General features: G+C 43.1%; 1 protein-coding gene across 4 annotated transcripts in view; it reads right to left on the bottom strand.

Annotated features, from left to right (window-relative positions):
* LOC110527565 (uncharacterized) overlaps positions 1-5,042 on the bottom strand; it is a 75,938-nt gene extending 70,896 nt beyond the window's left edge. For all 4 annotated transcript variants that reach the window (XM_036983055.2, XM_036983054.2, XM_036983053.2 and 1 more), the window contains exon 1: positions 4,713-5,042. The gene's annotated coding sequence lies outside the window, so the exon portion shown is untranslated. The remainder of the gene's footprint in view (positions 1-4,712) is intronic.
* Positions 5,043-14,160: the final 9,118 nt, after the last annotated feature.

The following is a 14,160-nucleotide window of genomic DNA, read 5'->3' on the forward strand; positions in this document are numbered from 1 at the left end:
TATCCGTCGCCGTGTTTTAGGTATTGCGCTTGACGAAAGCGCTGATGTGACTGACATTGCCCCAATTATGTGTTTGGGTCCTTTTCCCTCAAAACAGGTCGATCAGAGAGGAACTTCTTTGTTTACTGCCCCTTCAGGGACAAACACGAGAGGATATTCTGAAAGCCCTTGTTAAAAATTTTTTGCTGATAATATTGACTGATCAAATCTGGCACCTTGGCTCACTGACGGCGCCCCAAACATGCGAGGGAAGGAGAAGGGACTCAACAATGAACATTGTGAAACAAAAAACAGAGAAACAGACTGGCCAATGCACACCTGGATTGCCTCACAAGGATAGCAAAAGACTATACCTTTTGAATTAATTCGGTCAAGGAGCAGAAGGCATATTTTCACTCATCCAGCTACTGAACTAAACCTTAGTAAATGAAGGTAATGGGGCGGCAGGTAGCCTAGTGGTTAGAGAGTTGGGCCAGTAACCCGAAAGGTTGCTATATCAAATCCCCGAGCTGACAAGGTAAAACTCTGTCATTCTGCCACTGAACAAGGCAGTTAACCCACTGTTCCTAGGCTGCCATTGTAAATAAGAATTTGTTCCAAACTGACTTGCCTAGTTAAAGGTTAAATAAAAAAACGAATAAATAAGATATGGGTCTTATATGTGTGTGTGTGTATATATATTTGTGATGTACATCAAAACAATTGCGTGTGTTCCATTGCTCTCAATCGGTAATATTTGAAGAAAAAGTACAAAAAATTAAAGATATGTGCAGCCCTCTGACAAAGTTGCCCCCTTACAAAGAACAGTGAGTAACACTGCCCTAGACACTTGAGATATGTGAGGACTGGATAGGCATAAGCAATAATTACACAAATTCAATCTAGCCTATTGAAAGGCAAGGTGGAGCTACTTTCAGAACTCCAAACGTGAACGGGAAGTAGGGCTCAACTTTCGAATGGATACGTCTTTGCTGTGATATGCACAACACCTCACTTATGCAATTCCTTCCATTATTTTCCCTCTTTTCTTTTGGCATGACAGTGAAATCGCTGTCATGCCAAAAGTGAAACCACAACTCCTGCTACTTGCTGTCCTTTGTAAATGTAAACAGTGTTCACTAGGAAACTATGAAACCACCTACTGGATAGTTGGTTGTCATCATCATCTGGCCCACAACTGGGGTGTATTCACCAAGGACCAAACTAAAGCATACAGGCCCAAATGGAGAGGGACCTACCAGAATGTGTCCAATAAATTATTGTTTTTGTTTTTCATTGCAAAACATTCTGCACTAATGAATACACCCATGTTCTGTTGGTAAATTTACTTTGGTGATAGGTCTTTATTTTACCAGGTAAGTTAACTGAGAACGCATTCTCATTTACAGCAACGACCTGGGGAATAGTTACAGGGGAGAGGAGGGGGACGAATGAGCCAATTGTAAGCTGGGGATGATTAGGTGACCGTGATGGTATGAGGGACAGCTTGAGAATTTAGCCAGGACACCGGGGTTAACACCCCTACATAAGTGCCATGGGATCTATAAGTGCCATGGGATCTTTAGTGACTACAGAGAGTCAGGACACCCGTTTAACATCCCATCCAAAAGACGGCAACCTACACAGGGCAATGTCCCCAATCACTACCCAGGGGCATTGGGATATTTTTTTTTTTTTAGACCTGAGGAAAGCGTGCCTGCTACGGGCCCTCCAACACCACTGCCAGCAGCATCTGGTCTCCCATCTAGGGACTGACCAGGACAAACCCTGCTTAGCTTTAGAAGCAAGCCAGCAGTGGGATGCAGGGTGGTATGCTGCTGGCACTGCCTATAGAAAGGTTACTGCTCTGTCTCCCAACAACACAGAGGCCTCATTTCGCTAGCAATCTTACCGCGTTCCAGCAGAGCCTGTGCCTCCTCGCAAGAAGAAAGAGCTCATCAATAAGAAACCTCTAGTGGGGCTGGGAAAACAGAGTAAAAAATGCCCACCCAACAAATGTTTGTTCTGATATTTTAGCAGGCATTGGCAACCTGGGTACATATGGCATCCCGTGAGAGGCCTTGCACTCTGCTCCTCTTTACAAAGAGGAGCAATGAACTCTACGTTCATTGAAGGGTCATTAACTTAACAGTGTGAATGTCTGTCTGAAGCTAAGAGCGGAGAAACCCAGTCATACTCTCAATTCTGTGTTTGTCTTTGAACCACAGGCTCTATTTAGCCAAGAAACACTCATATACATGCATTAACAGTCAAAAGTTGACACACTTACTCACTCCAAGGTTATTTATTTGTACTATTTTCTACTTTGTGGAATAATGATTCCCTGTGTTATTTCATAGTTTTGATGTCTTCACAAATATTCTAAAAATGTAGAGTAGTAAAATAAAGAACAACCCTTGAATGAGTAGGTATGTCCAAACTTTTGACTGGTATTGTACACACATCGCTTTAGGAAAGTATTCAGACCACTTGATTTTTTCCCACATTTTGTTATCTTACAGCCTTATTCTAAAATTGATTAAATAGCTTTTTTCCCCCTCAATCAGTTTGGGTTACACACTTATGACCCCTCATTGGAAAAGGTGAGACTCACAAACACGTCGGTTCTGATGGCCACAATCCTCACAAGACCTGCCTGAAGGTAGCTCGGTACCAGTAAAAAAAAAATGTTAGTACTGTAAATATAGTGCATTTGTAATGTATTCAGACCCCTTGACTTCTCCCATATTTTGTTACAGCCTTAGGCTAAAAATGGATTTTTTCCCTCATCAATCTACACAGAACACCCCATAATGACAAAGCAAAAACAGGTTTAAAAAACTGAAATATCACATTTACATAAGTATTCAGACCCTTTACTCAGTACTTTGTTGAAGCACTTTTGGCAGCGATTACAACCTTGAGTGTTCTGGGGTTTGACGTTACAAGCTTGGCACCCCTGTATTTGGAGAGTTTCTCCCAGTCTTGTCTGTAGATCCTCTCAGGCTCTGTCAGGTTGGATGGGGAGCGTTGCTGCACAGCTATTTTCAAGTCTCTCCAGAGATGTTCGATCGGGTTCAAGTCTGATTGAAGGACACACTTGGCTGTGTGCTTAGGGTCTTTGTCCTGTTGGAAGGTGAACCTTCACCCCAGTCTGAGGTCCTGAGTGCTGACACCACCATGCTTCACCGTAGGGATGGTGCCAGGTTTCCTCCAGACGTGACGCTTGGCATTCAGGCCTTAGGAAAGTATTCAGACCCCTTGACTTTTTCTACATTTTGTTATGTTACAGCCTTATGCTAAAATTGACTAAATAGATTTTTGCTAGGTAGCTGGATAATGTTAGCTCAAGGGGTTACGTTTAGGAGTTAGCTAAAAGGTTTAGTATTAGCTAAAAAGGTTTAGCTAAAAGGTTTAGGGTTAGCTAACATGCTAAGTAGTGGCAAAGTAGCTCAAAAGTAAGTAGTTGCTAATTGTCCATGATGAGAGCTGTACAGACAACATGTGGGTTGCTAGACGTTTGCGTTATATGTCCAGGATTGGGAGACAATATATCCACAGGGAACATATAATTACATCAATTTTTCAAAGTGATGGTAGTGCATTCAGATTTCTATCAGCTGAAGCATGTGCAGAACCATGTAAGCACGTGCACGAACTCAGCAAGTGTGCATTCATTTGTATCTACTGAGCATGCTTCAGGTGATATAAATACGAATGGACTAGCAATGCTTTGAACAGTTCAAGCAATTATACTTTCCTGTGGATGTATCATCTCACATTCCTACCACCGGAAGGACCAGACACAAGAACCGGTAAAAGTATGTTAATATATAATTGTATTCAACATTATGGCGTGTAGAAATCGTGAGAGCAAACTTTCCTGATTCAAACGCAAATTTCTGCCAGACACAGAATTCAATGCAATTCAACCTCGCGTATCCACGCTATACATACACATTTGGTGTCCCAGATTTACGTTTACTATTATGTCTAGTCCGAGACCCGTCTGAACTGGGTGGGGACACTGGCATCAATATCGTTGTTCAACGAGGCAATAGGCCTATCGTGTCGCTGAAAATGACATTGCGCAGTAGGCTATTCTCCGTTACACAAATCGATTTGGATGAGAGACGATGAAGTCATAAAATTTGCATGAAAGCGTTTTACCCATCCTTGACCATCATCAACTGACATTCATATAAGCAATTCACACAAACAGTGCTACAGTGCTATCCCGGCCTGTTTTTTTTTAACAGTCAGTAGTATAATGACCTAACAGCAGTTGTCCAGTTATCTTTTTCAATAGGTCATGGTCAGTCTGTGGTGTTCCCTAGTCTGGCCAGCCACACACACCCTTTATCCAAGGAGTATTCAATGGCCGCATAAGAACACCGCAAAAGCATAGAACTCTTTCAAACAGACCACTAGCTTTGACATCATAGGGTTTATAAAAAGGTAGATGTTGATCTAAAAACACAGACATATTTTAAATGTTAGGTCCTATACAACCAACTACCCTTCCTCAACAAACAATTCACACCCAGCAGGCTATCATTCCCTGTCTCCCGGCCCTTTCTTCGTGGGGACGCTACAATAAGGATCACCTAGGCTGGTACACCGTAACTCGTTTAAGGTATTTTTTGTTAAGTAGATTGTTGGGTTTTATCAATAAATAAATACATCCTAATCACATCTGGAGGTGAGAAAAGCTGATTTCAAAATCCACTTACAGTCAAATTGGGATTTAACAGCGGCTCCTCTTGTGTTCACCCCAATGGATGATGAAAACCAAAGGCAGTAATGGTCGAAATAACACGCTTCTGTGAATCAATTGAGAGAATTGTAGTGCCCGTTGTCCTCATTTTTTTTAACTAACAGCTCGGCATGCAAACACATACATACTCCCATCCTCGTTCTCTTTCTCAGGATTGTTGCGTGAGGCACGCTATGCGTCTCCTGTTTCCTGTCCAGCCCAGAATTAGGCTCGAATCATCTATCCTGGGAGTGAACAAGCGCCTCTCCAACCTAGTGTACTAGTATGCAATTGCAGCACGCAAATCGGGGCGTTCCTGCTTGTGGGCATTCCTGCGTTTGCAGGAACACACCTCTCGAGCATCCCATTGGTTCCTTCATGAACACCCCCCCTCGAGTATCCCATTGGTTACTTCACGAACACTCCCCCCTCTCGAGCATCCCATTGGTTCCTTAATGAACACCCTCCCTCGAGCATCCCATTGGTTTCTGCATTAACGCCCTCCCCACCCCCCTCGAGTACCCATTGGTTCCTGAATGAAGGCCCCCGTCCATGCTTGGGTATGTCTTGCGGCACTTTCGAATGTGGGTCAAAAGGGAAATATTTTCAACCACGCCTCCTGTGTACCGGAGTCCTCTTTTCCAGCTGGACAGTGTCCTTCCCTCCCAGTCGTTAACAGAACTGCAGGAAACCGTACAGCTAACTGGCTAGTTAGGTGCGACACCGTGTGTTAGCTTTCTCCCGCCTGCTGTGTACCCAACAAAATCATGCCTGACAGGCGGGGGCAAGGATACTGTCTACACGTCACCCCTGCAGGCGTGAGCGACTCCGTGGCTTGTAAAGGGGGTGATTGTGCCAAACGCCTGCTGTGTACCGGAGAAAATTGACAGGCGGGGGCCAAGGACACTGTTAATAGCACAGGAGGAGGCTGGGGCGACACCGTGTGTTAGCTAAGTTGCTTGCTTACTAGTTAGCTAACACACGACGTCACACCCACCTGCTGTGTACACGAGAAAACCGAGGGCGAAGGATACGTCTACCGGTGTCGCTACCGCTAGCTACTCTGGGAGGCAACACCGTGTGTTCCCGTGTACCGGACTCCTTATTAAGACTAAGCAAGCACACACTTGTCCTTCGCTCTCGCCTGCCGAACACCTGTCCTCTCCGTCATTAACAGAACTTCTGGAAAACAGTGCCCGACAGGCGAGGGCGAAGGACACTCCACCCGCGGCCCCCATTTTGAAGGCCTTCCGAAACATTTTTTTTGGAACTCAGTCGGGGTCTCAACTTACTTTTGCGAGTTAGAATAGTAGAATACAAGGTATAATTTCGAAATTTGGTTGTGCATCAGCAGTTCTTATGTCAGCTAACATTTAAATTATTATTGCTAAGTTAGTTTTGCAGCCAGCTATCAAAACGTGTTATAATGGTCGAAATACTCCCATTGATTTTGTTAGTCAGACTCACTCAGGTATCATTAAACTGCATTTGTCTCCACTTTATGGCAAACATTTTTGTGCCCCCATCAAAGTTTCGATCCCTAAACTAACAGCTACGGTTATCTGCCTCACCTCTTCTTCTGTTGGGGGTATCAGCGTTTGGCATTCGACGTTATGGTGCATTACCGCCATCTACTGTATTGGAGTTCCCATTCGCCTCCTGCCTATGTACTTGAATCATAGCTTAAAAATGTAAAAGTACTGTATAAAGAGGGGCAGGAACGCCCTGAATTGCGGGGTGCAGTTCTCGACCCATCTTAACCAGACTGTTGAAGGACCCAATTCCATGTACAAATTCATGGGATTGTTATGCAAATTCATATGGACTGATTCATGTTTGTCAAACCTCATACATTATCCTGTCAAGTTAGAATTAAAATAAACTTTTTTGCAAATTCTTTCTAATCTCTTACATGAATTCCACACAAATTATTTACCATTTGTTGGTGTTCCTATTCTACCAACCCCAGACCGTTGCACAGTTCAAATCACATTTTATTGGTCACAAAAAGTTATTTCCAGCTATATGTAATAACCCAAATAAATGTCTGGGATAATAATGTAAGAAATAACACACACAAAAAAAAAAAATGCTGCAAAGTTGCTTAGGAGCTAGAAGCAGAGCTACCATATCTTTCGGTGCCATCCCCTGTTGTAGGATACTGCAAGTTTAGTATAACCTTTGACCTTTACCTCATTAGGCTATATCTGAAAGTGGTAGCCTAATAAAGTGAGGAACCAATGGCAATGGTGTACAAAGGACTTATAATGTGATAATAAATATAAAATATAAGTGCTTGATAAATCGTTTGTGAAAGTGTGTTTAAATGTATATTACAAATATAATTATCAACATCTAAACGAATTATGACACCTAGTGGACAAAATTGCCATGACATCATTACATTTTTTATTCCTTCTCCCTGGCTCTAGGCCAGAGAGAAACATTTGATTAGCTGAATACTTGAATCTGGGTGTCAGGCAGCATTTAGATTGGCAGCCCATTTCAGATTGTTTTTACTTATTGGTCTTTTGACAAATCAGATCTGAAAAATATCTGATGTGAAAACACAATTGGTCAAAAGATCAATTATTGGAAAAAAATGTCAGAATTGGGCTGCCTCTCTAAACACAGCCTGACAGTGATGGGCAAGCACCAGTTGGCTCTGGTTTTGACTCGATCAGCATTTTCGATCTGTGCTGTTTTGACCCATCGGTGACCTTTACCACTGCTCTCTCCTCTCTGACATGTAAGGCCCCCAGTGCTTCAGAGAAAGTGATGAGTGGATATTAGGATCAACATCATGGGGTCCCCAGTATTGCAACATCGAGGCATAAGATACCTGGGCAAAAGCAGATCTATGGCTAGGGGTTTGTTAAATGTATTTTTTCACAAAACGGAACATTCTACTAGCTGTTCTGATTGGAACCATCCATGCTGTCAAAGAAGGCTATGAAAAGCAGAAGTTAAGACGTGAGCTGTACTATCATACTGTATACTACATACTTAATGAGTATATACTACATACTATAAGTTAATGTTAGTATACTGTAAACAAACAGTATCCTTTCAGATAAGTGTACTCTCTCTTCAGCTGTGTACCGGAAGTTGATGCTGTTGCTATGCAACTTCTTGCTAGCTAGTTAGCATAGCCAAAAAATTACTAGCTTGACATCCTACGACTTCATTAATTAACAATGTCCATTGAGAACTCAAAATGACAAAACCACTTAGCTAAGCTAAGAATGATATGAATTATCAAGTCAATAAACGTTGGGTAGTTAGTTAGTATATAGTTAATATACTGGCAAATTCAATGTATTAGTAGCCAACTAACGTTAGTGGAAAGGGGGAAACCTAGTCAGTTGTACAACTGGACTGTAGCTAGCTAACATACTGGTACATACAAGCAACTGCAGTAATGATATGATATGCTGTTCGTAAGGCTAGCGAAGCTAACAAATTGTCAGACAACATAGCATAACTTATTTGAAAAGCCATTACTTTATCATATTGCACAACATTTTCTTAACATGTCATAATTAGTTAAAGCAATGAATTTGTATCTGCTGTCAATGGACTTCGGCTGCATATTTTCCACAATTTTATTCAAATCTGAAAATGATGTGAAGTCACGCCCATTTCTGAAGAATCGCATAATGGGCCCCAAAAGAACAGAAATAGTGTCCACTTATTGTATACTTCGTATTTTGCCAAATGTAGTACGACATCTGGGAACGTTTGGCATATTAACTATATCCATACTATGACCAATAAGCATACTACATACTCAATTTACATCACAAATAGTGCAGTTAGTATGAGTATTCTAACACAGCTATGGTCTAGACCAGGGGTATTCAACTCTTTCCCTACAAGGTCCGGAGCCTGCTGGTTATCGGTTTGCCCTGATAATTAATTGCACCCACTTGGTGTCTCTGGTCTAAATCAGTCCCTGATTAGAGGGGAGTTATGAAAACTGGCTTCATGGTCCATAGTTGCGTTTGAGGGGTCAAGAGCAGGGCTCTCCAAGTCTGTTCCTTGAGTGCTACCCCGCTGTAGGTTTTTGTCCTGATTCAGCTTAATAACCGTCTAATTATTAGAATCAGGTGTGCTAGATTAGGGTTGGAGTGAAAACCTACAGAACTGTAGCTCACCAGGGACTGGTTTTAAGGTTTCACTGCTATCCTACAAAGCATTACATGGGCTTGCTCCTAACTATCTCTCTGATTTGGTCCTGCCGTACATACCTACACGTACGCTACGGTCACAAGACGCAGGCCTCCCAATTGTCCCTAGAATTTCTAAGCAAACAGCTGGAGGCAGGGCTTTCTCCTATAGAGCTCCATTTTTATGGAATGGTCTGCCTACCCATGTGAGAGACGCAGACTCGGTTTCAACCTTTAAGTCTTTACTGAATGTGGGTCATATGATTGAGTGTAGTCTGGCCCAGGAGTGTGAAGGTGAACGGAAAGGCTCTGGAGCAACGAACTGTCCTTGCTGTTTCTGCCTGGCCGGTTCCCCTCTTTCCACTGGGATTCTCTGCCTCTAACCCTATTACAGGGGCCGAGTCACTGGCTTACTGGTGCTCTTTCATGCCGTCCCTAGGAGGGGTGCGTCACTTGAGTGGGTTGAGTCACTGATGTGATCTTCCTGTCTGGGTTGGCGCCCCCCTTGGGTTGTGCCGTGGCGGAGATCTTTGTGGGCTGTACTCAGCCTTGTCTCAGGATGGTAAGTTGGTGGTTGAAGATATCCCTCTAGTGGTGTGGGGGCTGTGCTTTGGCAAAGTGGGTGGGGTTATATCCTGCCTGTTTGGCCCTGTCCGGGGGTATCGTCAGATGGGGCCACAGTGTCTCCTGACCCCTCATGTCTCAGCTTCCAGTATTTAAGCTGCAGTAGTTTATATGTTGGGGGGCTAGGGTCAGTTTGTTATATCTGGAGTACTTCTCCCGGTGTCCTGTGTGAATTTAAGTATGCTCTCTCTTTCTCTTTTTCTTTCTCTCTCTCGGAGGACCTGAGCCCTAGGACCATGCCTCAGGACTACCTGGCAGGATGACTCCTTGCTGTCCCCAGTACACCTGGCCGTGCTGCTGCTCCAGTTTCAACTGTTCTGCCTGCGGCTATGGAACCCTGAACTGTTCACCGGACGTGCTACCTGTCCCAGACCTGCTGTTTTCAACTCTGTAGAGACAGCAGGAGCGGTAGAGATACTCTTAATGATCGACTATGAAAAGCCAACTGACATTTACTCCTGAGGTGCTGACTTGCTGCACCCTCGACAACCACTGTGATTATTATTTGACCATGCTGGTCATTTATGAACATTTGAACATATTGGCCATGTTCTGTTATAATCTCCACCCGGCACAGCCAGAAGAGGACTGGCCACTCCTCATAGCCTGGTTCCTCTCAAGGTTTCTCCTTAGGTTTTGGCCTTTCTAGGGAGTTTTTCCTAGCCACCGTGCTTCTACACCTGCATTGCTTGCTGTTTGGGGTTTTAGGCTGGGTTTCTGTACAGCACTTTGAGATAGCAGCTGATGTAAGAAGGGCTGTATAAATACATTTGATTTGGTCTATAGAGAAGACCATGATTATTTGAATCAGGTGTGTTAGAGATGGGCAAAAATTGCTCCTCTCTTCTAACTCTATGCCTGCAGCGCTTCAGCTTTGATAGCTTTGACAGTCGTGTGTGTGTGTGGGGGGACGGATTGGCCATCTGGCATTTGGTTGAATGTACACAGTGTACAAAACATTAGGAACACCTGCTCTTTCCATGACATAGACTGCAGGTGAATTCAGGTGAAAACTATGATTCCTTATTGATGTTGTTGTGGAGATTCTTACGCAGGGACAGTCAAGGTCAATCTTAAATGAATCATTGTCGATTGTCAGCGTGCTGGAGAGGTTCCATCAAACTTAATGCACCATAGTGAACGTCTGTCAGAAGCTCTGCTGGGGCAGTCCCAGCAGTTGTCTTATATACAGCTATACACAGACAAGTTATACTTGCAGGATTTTGCATAATTAATTCATCATTAAGCACAATCATAGAACATCGAAATTGGTAAATAGAAAAGCACAAGTATAACATTTCCATCACGTTCCATACTTTCATCACTTGTGTGATAGTAATCATTACATTTTAATGCAACCATTTTGATTTTAGCTTCTATATCATAATATTCTATACTTCTATTAACCTTTTCATAAGTGAGTTCCTAATATCTCTAACTGTCGCCCCAGCGTGAGTTGTTTTATGCACGTGATGTCTGCATGCACTCACTGTTCCAAAATGTGATTACTATGCAACAGGACAGTTAACACGCACTGCCTGCAAATTATCTATAGGCTGTGTTTCAACTTGTCAATTTCTAATTATTTTCTAACAAGTTGTATTTTCTAAAAACAGTTTCAATTTAGGTGTATTCATTTAATTCTAGTGGTGTGGGGACTTTTATCTCCCTCACCAACTTTAAACATCTGCTATCTGAGCAGCTAACCAATCGCTGCAGCTGTACATAGTCCATCGGTATATAGCCCACCCAATTTACCTACCTCATCCCCATACTGTTTTTATTTTATTTACTTTTCTGCTCTTTTGCACACCAGTATCTCTACCTGCACATGTTCATCTGATCATTTATCACTCCAGTGTTAATCTGCTAAATTGTAATTATTCACTCCTGTGGCCCATTTATTGCCTACCTCCTCATACCTTTTGCACACAATGTGTACTGGTGACAAATAATGCATTCTGATTATTGAATAGATTGTAATGGACACCCATGATGTGTGTAAAATACTTTTTTGAAGGTTGTACTGATTATAATGAGCTAATGCTAAGCTATTTGCTAGGCTATGTTTGTTGACATTATACAATGCATTCTGGGTGTCACGTAAACGTCTGTCAGACCAAAGATGTTATGTGGTGAAGGAATGGTTCACTCATCTTTCGGGTAAACTTTCAGAAGGGAATGAAGGGAAGTGAATGATCGTAGAGGACACACCCCCTTCAACATGCATACTATAAACAGACCAAACTCATCGTCTCCTCTTATCTTTGGTTGATGCAACGAAAAAAAACATGGAGGTGGCACAAACTACCTGTCGTTGGATTACTTTCGATTTCTAGAAAGTGTTTCACTCAATTATTTAGATCAATGGTGAGCTCACCCATGATGTGATTAATTATAAATAGTAATTGCTAATTAGCTAATTCATATTGTAGTTTCTGTCAGCCGAGAGTTGTAAAAAATATGACCACTTGTGTCATGTCAATCTTTCCTCAGTTAGCGCTAGAACAAATGTAGCCTACATTTTTCAGGTTTGGATGATTGTGTTATGCTGTAGCTACTTCTGTGAATGTCTGAACATTACGTACAAAAATAAACTGGTCACATTCTGGACATAACTTTGTAAGGACTGTGTTTGTGCAAAATGTTTCTGTGAAAAAAAAAACAGTGTGGCTAGCTCGAATGCTGATTGTTTACGTCAATCGAAATTGGACGTTCTAAAAGCGTTCTAATCACACCGGTTTGAGCGTACGCTGCAGGGACTACTGTAGAAGATCACACCCGTTTGTTGGTACGTGTGAAAAAAGGTTAAAGTAAGGGGAATCAACCCAGAAAAAACCCCCAGACCCTTCATAATTTCAAACCCTTCATGCTGGGTTGTATAATCCAATTAGTATTAGTATTAGTATAATCACAATAAAGGTTATACTTCTATTAAATGGGAGTGAGTATCAAAAAGTACCTCTCCAAAGATGGGTTCAAGTCTGGGCTCTGGCTTGGCCACTCAAGGACATTCACAGACAAAGCCAGTTCTGTGCTGTCTTGGCTGTGCTTACTGTCATTGTCCTGTTGGAAGGTGAACCTTTGCTCCAGTCTGAGGTCTTGATCGCTCTGGAGCAGGTTTTTTATCAAGGATCTCTCTGTACTTTGCTCCGTTCATCTTTCCCTCGATCCTGACAAGTCCCCGGCCACTGAGAAAATTCCCACAGCACGATGCTTGATGCTCCCTTCACTGAAGGGATGGTGCCTGGTTTCCTACAGACTTGACGCTTGGCATTCAGGCCAAGGAGTTCAATCTTGGTTTCATCAGACTAAATAATCTTGTTTCTCATGGCTTTTGGCAAACTCCAAGCGGTCTGTCATGTGCCTTTTACTGAGGAGTGGCTTCCAACGGGTCACTCTACCATGAAGGCCTGATTGTTGGAGTGCTGCAGAGATGGTTGTCCTTCTGTAAGGTTCTCCCATCTCCACAGGGGAACTCTGTCTGAGTGACCATCAGGTTCTTGGTCACCTCCCTGAACATGGCCCTTCTCCCCCGATATCTCAGTTTGGCTGGGCGACTGGCTCTAAGAAGAATCTTGGTGGTTCCAAACTTCTTCCATTTAAGAATGATGGAGGTCACTGTGTTTTGGGGGACCTTCATTGCTGCAGAAATGTTTTGGTACCCTTCCCCAGATCTGTGCCTCGACACAATCCTGTCTCGGGGCTCACGGACAAATCTTTCAACCTCGTGGCTTGGATTTTGCTCTGACATGCACTGTCAACTGTGGGACCTTATATAGACAGGTGTGTGCCTTGTCAAATCATGTCCAATCAATTGAATTTACCACAGGTGGACTCCAATCACGTTGTAGAAACATCTGATTTGGGCCTCTGGGGCTTGAGCTTTATGATGACTTGGTGATAAAAACCTACAGCCTGCATTCAAATCAAAATCAAATCAAATCAAATTTATTTATATAGCCCTTCGTACATCAGCTGATATCTCAAAGTGTTGTACAGAAACCCAGCCTAAAACCCCAAACAGCAAGCAATGCAGGTGTAGAAGCACGGTGGCTAGGAAAAACTCCCTAGAAAGGCCAAAACCTAGGGAGAAACCTAGAGAGGAACCAGGCTATGTGGGGTGGCCAGTCCTCTTCTGGCTGTGCCGGGTGGAGATTATAACAAAACATGGTCAAGATGTTCAAATGTTCATAAATTACCAGCATGGTCGAATAATAATAAGGCAGAACAGTTGAAACTGGAGCAGCAGCACAGCCAGGTGGACTGGGGACAGCAAGGAGTCATCATGTCAGGTAGTCCTGGGGCACGGTCCTAGGGCTCAGGTCCTCCGAGAGAGAGAAAGAGAGGAGAGAATTTGAGAACGCACACTTAGATTCACACAGGACACCAAATAGGACAGGAGAAGTACTCCAGATATAACAAACTGACCCTAGCCCCCCGACACAAACTACTGCAGCATAAACACTGGAGGCTGAGACAGGAGGGGTCAGGAGACACTGTGGCCCACTCCATTCTATAGACTGAGTTGATGTGTGTGACCCAAGATAGCCCGGAGGAGTAGAACAAACCCCTCGTTGTTTCTAATCATCCTTGCATCTGGGAAACTAAGCCAGGTTGGGGGTAAACCAA

The sequence above is a fragment of the Oncorhynchus mykiss genome, chromosome 7 (genome assembly GCF_057628025.1).
Source record: "Oncorhynchus mykiss isolate SJ-2025 chromosome 7, ASM5762802v1, whole genome shotgun sequence".
Taxonomy (NCBI): domain Eukaryota; kingdom Metazoa; phylum Chordata; class Actinopteri; order Salmoniformes; family Salmonidae; genus Oncorhynchus; species Oncorhynchus mykiss.